The sequence below is a fragment of the Taudactylus pleione genome, unplaced genomic scaffold (assembly GCF_031769625.1).
Source record: "Taudactylus pleione unplaced genomic scaffold, aTauple2 ptg000454l, whole genome shotgun sequence".
NCBI classification, from domain to species: domain Eukaryota; kingdom Metazoa; phylum Chordata; class Amphibia; order Anura; family Myobatrachidae; genus Taudactylus; species Taudactylus pleione.
The window spans coordinates 2,358,771-2,364,920 of NW_028284856.1; positions in this window are offsets into that span (position 1 = coordinate 2,358,771).

Here is a 6,150-nt window from a genome sequence, read left to right on the forward strand (position 1 = left end):
AGGATAAGGCCTTGGCCTTTATTTATGACTGGTGGTTCTAGTGATGATAGCCCTTCTGCTTGTTGTAGTAGTGGTGGTACTATAAAGAAAAATGAAAGTTGTCAAGAAGAAGACGAGTAAGACCGCTCCAGAAGAACCAAATGTGTGCTCCGAGATATCAAAATCACAAATCCCCGAGGAGAGTGCAAGTGTGTCCGCAGTTGCCATGTGTGAGGCAGACCTTTCAAATAGTGTACTTGAGGATCTTCCTTCCAACATTTGTGTGCCCTCTGTAAATGTGGGGAAGGGCAGTCAACATATTGCTGACATAGTCATCAAGTATGCTTCTGTGGAATTGCACATGGAGGATGAGGAGGATATTTCGGTAGCTGCCGCTAAGGATGATGAGGATGTTGATGCTGAGGATGTTGTTTGTGTAAGTCAGGCAACAGTTGTTGCCCATGGTATGAAAAAGCCCATTGATGTTGTCACGCCAGGGCAAAAGACAAAAAAATCCACTTCTCACGTGTGGAATTATTTCCACCCAAATCCGGGCAACAGTTGTCAAGCCATCTGTAACCGATGCCAAGCAAGAGTGAGTAGAGGTAGGGACCTTAACCATCTAAGAACCTCCTCCTTGTTACATCACTTGGAGAGCATTCATCAAATTCCAAAGTGTATGCCACCAAGTTTCAAAACTAAAAGCGTAAAAATCAGTCTAGTGTCACCTACCTGCTCCCTCTCTGTGGGATACAAGTGCCTTCAATCTCCACCACCAACACCTGCATTATCAACATCCTCATTCGTCATCGGAAGTAGTCCTGCTGCATCCAATGTTATAAGCATGATTGACTCTTCTCCTATCCGTGATTCCTCAGAAGGATCCTTGATGACTACGCCTGTTGCTGCTGTTGCTGTGCTGTGAGTGGATCTTCATCCCAGAAGGGGACCAGGATGAAGACTACTTGTAGTACTGTAACCAAACAATTACCTGTCAAACAATCCTTTACAAGGGCGAACAAGTATGACAGCAGTCACCCAGTTGCACAGCGGATTACTGACGCCATAACAGCTATGCTGGTATTAGATATACGTCCAGTATCTGCTATTAATGCAGTGGGTTTTAGAGAGTTAACTGAGGTCCTGTGTCCCCGCTACCAGATCCCTTCTAGATTTCACTTCGCTAGAACAGCAATTCCCAGTCTGGATAAGGACATTAAAAAAAACCTTATTAATGTCCCCCCGAAATGCCGTTTTACCCACTGTCCACTTGACCACTGATATGTGGACAAGTGGGACAGGGCAAACTAAAGATTACATGACTGTGATAACCCACTGGGTAAGTGTATTGCCTACAACAGCAGCAGCAGCATCTACCAAGTGCCAGCTGATTCAGAGGCAGGCTACTCTTTGTATAACTGGTTTCACTAAGAAGCATACTGCTGAGAACCTCTGAGAAAAACTCAGGGAAATCATTGCAAAATGGCTTACCCCACTTGGACTCTCCTTGGGATTTGTGATTTCTGACAATGCCAGCAATATTGTGAGAGCATTACATCTGGGCAAATTCCAACATGTCCCATGTTTTGCTCACAATTTGGTGGTGCAACATTTTTTAAAAGGAGTGCAGGAGATGCTCTCGGTGGCCCGGAAAATTTCAGGACATTTTAGACATTCGCCAACTGCTTGTCAAAGATTGCATAACCAGCAGATATTGTTGAATTTGCCCTGCCATCAGCTGAAGCAAGAGGTAATAACTAGGTTGAATTCTACCCTCTATATTCTTCAGCAAATGGAGGAGTAGCAAAAGGCCATCCAGGGCTACACAACAGCCTGTGACATAGGCCGTGAAGCGGGAATGCACCTTACTCAAGAGCAATGGAGAATAATTTCCATGTTGTGCAAGATTCTCAAACCCTTTGAACTTGCCACACGTGAAGTTAGTTCATACACTGCCAGCTTGAGTCAGGTCATTCCCCTCATCAGACTTTTGAAAAAACAGCAGGAGAAACTGAATGAGGAGCTGAAATGGAGCAAGTCCGCTAAGTATGTCGGATTGGTGAATCAAGCCCTTGATTCACTTCGCAAGGATCCAAGGGTCGTCAATCTCTTGAAATCAGATCACTATATTTTGTCGACCATACTTGATCCTAGGTTTAAGTCATACCTTGTGTCTTTTTTCCAACGGACATATATCTGAAAAGATGCAAAGAGCTGTTGGTAAAAAAATTGTCAGCTGAAGTGGCACGTGACACGCCATCATCTCCTCCTTCAGTTTCTGCGGCTCCCAGGAAAAAATGAAATTTTCCCTACAGAATTCCTGCTGGTCATGCAGATCAGTCACCAAAAAATGACATCTGGTTGGGCCTGAGAGAACTTCATACTAATAGTGACATATCTACCGTGACTATGTCTGATACGGTCACCATTCACAGAATGGTGGATGGCTATTTTAGGGATAACATCCAAATAGGCATGTCAGAAGTCCCTTTCAGTACTGGCAGAAAAGAGAGGCAATTTGGAGTACCTTACACAAACTGGCTTTGCTTTACTTAAGTTGCTCACCCTCCAATGTGTACTCTGAAAGAGTTTTCAGCGCAGGCGGGAACCTTGTCAGTGATCGACGTAGGAGGTTACTTCCTCAAAATGTGGAAAAGATGATGTTCATTAAAATGAATTACAAATTCCAAGAGGAAGACCTCTACCAACAATTACATAAAAAAATACAGAGGTGCTTATGGTGGATTCCAGCGGGACGAATTAATATTGTGTGAAGAAGGTGATGTACACACTGATGGGGATGACGACGACAACATCTGAAGTTGTAATGTAAAGCCAGTTTGTGTATGGGATCATTTCCATGTCCAATGCACATTGGTAGCTTGTTTTATGGGGGTCCAAACAAGCCAATCATTTCAGCCACAATTGGCAGTCCCTGTCACTGAAATGATTGGTTTGTTAAACTGTGAATGTCCTGTTTCATATACAACATAAGGGTGGGTGGGAGGGTGCAAGGACTATTCCATCTTGCACCTCTTTTCTCTGCATTATGTGCTGTTTGGGGCATTGTTGTCTGACATTTTGAATTTGATTGTTTATGAATGTCCAGAAATTATAATGGCCACACTCAGCATCTCCTGTATGCCCCTTTCATTTTTAAAAAATGGCCACATGTTAGTGCCGCCCACTGCTGTCGCTTAGTTTAGTCAGCCAGCTAGCTGGAAGAAACATTTTGGCCTTAGGCCTAACCTAGATGAAAAAATCAATATTGTGAGCTGTGAGGTGGTCAAAATTGACTGCAAATGACTGGGAATAAATGTTATTAAGGTTAACTATACTGTAGGTACAAAAATAGGCCCAAATTATGTGGTTTTACCTGTTATCATTTTTTTAAAAAAGATCCAGATCCAAAACCAAAACACGCAAGGGTGGTTTTGCAAAACCAGATCCTGATCCAAAACACGATGAAGATAAAGATCCAAAACAAAAAACAAAAACAAAACACGGGGGTCAGCGCACATCCCTAGTCTGAAGCTAGTTCCATAGCTGATAAGATTTTGGAAGCTCTAACCTCTGTAGGTGATGCTTTAATAGCTACTATTCAGGTACAGTGTCATATTTCTGGTTTGGTCATTTTTGCCAGGCGTTCACTATGGCTTACATCATGGAAGGCAGATGTAGGAGCCAAGCATGCTTTAGAGGCATTGCCTTTTGAAGGAGGTGCTTTGTTTGGTCCAGAATTAACTAAAATTATTTCTCTGGTCAAAAGAGGAAAAAGTCAGTATTTTCCTGTAACTTCTCCAAAAGTAAAAACTCCTTTCAGACTCAAGGTAGAGGAAACTTTCAGGCCTTCTGGGGTGCACCTAGGGGTTCCCAAAGAGGGACCTTTAGGGGACGAATGGTCACCGGCACCAGTCACCTGCTGCTAAGCCAGCAGGTCAATCAACATGACTGTCTCGGGTCTGGGACCCATCCTATGATGAGAGGTCGCTTACTCAGATTTCGGGAAATTTGGATTCAGTCCAATTCGGATTAGTCACCAGGGGTTACATGCTGGATTTGGTAGGTCCTGTTCCAAAGAGATTCTTTTCCACTCCTCTCCCTGTGGATGGTTGCAGTAAGACGGCTCTTATGCAAGCAATTTCTGCGTTTTCCAACTCCGGAGTAATTATTCTGGTTCTGGTGCTACAGCAAGGCCTTGGGTTCTACTACAGTCTCTTCTTGATAGAGAAACCATACTGGTAATTTTGTCCCATTCTCAACCTCAGGTAGTTAAAAGCTTATCTCCATTTGGAAAAATTCAAGATGGAGTCAATAAGGTCAGTGATTGGTTCCATGGAGGAAAAGGAATTTCTAGCCTCAGCATTTTCAGTTTCAGGCTCTACCATTCGCACCATTCCCAGAGTCTTTACAAAGGTTATGGCACACATGATCTCCCTACTCAGGAGTGAGCGGATAAACCTGTTGGCTTATCTGGACAATTTGTTGATAAAGGTACCTTCAATGGCTCTATTGCAAAACCATCTTCAGATTACCTTAAGCATGCTCCAGAGATTCGGCTGGATGATCAATTTTCCCAAGTCAATTTAATTCCATCTCAATTGACAGTATTTTTGGGTCCTTGCTTCGACACTCACACAGTGTTTTTTTCGCAGACAAAGATTCAGGATCTGCAATCCAGAAGGACCATTTTACAGATGTTTCATATCTCAGTCCTCAGGGCTATGCAGATACTGGGAAAAATGGTGGGTTTATTGAAAGCTGTTCCTTTCGCAAGATTTTACTCCCAACCTCTATAAAACCAATTGCTTTATCGATGGGTAAATTCAGACCCTCGATTGAAAAGGCAGATGTTCAAATTATCGCTAAAGACCTGGCAGTCTCTCCGGTGGTGGTTACAGGAAGAAAATCTAAACAAGGGGTGGCAACTGTCAGTAAAAGACTGGACCATTGTCACCTCAGATGCCAGCCTAACAGGCTGGGGGGCAGCAGTTCTAGACAGCCACTTACAGGGTCCTTGGTCTGTCCAGGAAGCCACTCTCCATCAATATGCTGGAATTGAGGGCAATTCAATATGCATTGACTCAATGCTATCTAAAGAATTTAACGGTATGAATCCAATCCGACAATGCCACAGCTGTTGCTTACATAAACAAGCAGGGTGGCACACACAGCTGGCAAACAATGAGGGAGGTTTCTTACAGCCTTCATTGGACAGAAAATTGGGTTCCAGCTATTTCAGCAGTTTTCATTCCAGGGGTGGTTAACTGGGAGGTGGACTTCTTAAGTCGCCACAGTGTGCACCTAGGGGAATGGGAATTACACCAGGAGGTGTTTGAAGAAATAGTTGCCAGATAGGGATCTCCAGACATAGGTCTAATGGCTTCTCATCTCAACAAGAAACTTCCAAGGTACTGATCTCGGTCTCGGGATCCTCCGGCATCTCTGGTGGATGCCATGACAGCACCTTGGGTGTTCCAGCTGGGATACATCTTTCATCCTCTGGTAATGTTATCAAAGGTAATCCAGCGGATTCAATCAGTGTCACGGCCAGTCCTTCTGGTGGCTCCAGACTGGCAGCTCCATCATTGGTAGCAGTTCTACAGAACATGTTGTCAGACGTTCCGTATCGTCTGCCCCTGCGTCCAGATCTGTTACTTCAGGGTCCATGCCGTAACCCCAATTTGCCTCGCTTGGCTTCAACGGCATGGTTCTTGAATCCAATATTTTGAGGGCCAAAGTGTTTTCAAAGTCTGTGGTGAAAACCATGATACATGCTCGCAAACCAGTTACTTCCCAGATATATCATCGGATATGGAAGATATATATTTCTTGGTGTGAACAGCACAAGTTCAAACCTGAAAGGTTCAGAGTGTCTCGCCTCTTGTCTTTTCTACTTGAGGGGTTGGTTAAGGGTCTGAGATTGTCCTCCCTTAAGGGACACATTTTGGCCATATCGATCCTGTTTCAAAAGAAGCCACCATTCCAGAAGTTCAGACCTTCTTGCAGGGGGTTCTTCGCATACAACCTCCTTATGTCCCACTAGTTCCTCCTTGGGACTTGAATTTAGTTTTGGAGGCACTTGAAAAGGAATCTAGAATTGCGATCTCACTTTGAAGGTTGTTATCCATTTGGCCATTGCCTCGGCCAGAAGGGTATTTGAAGTAGTGT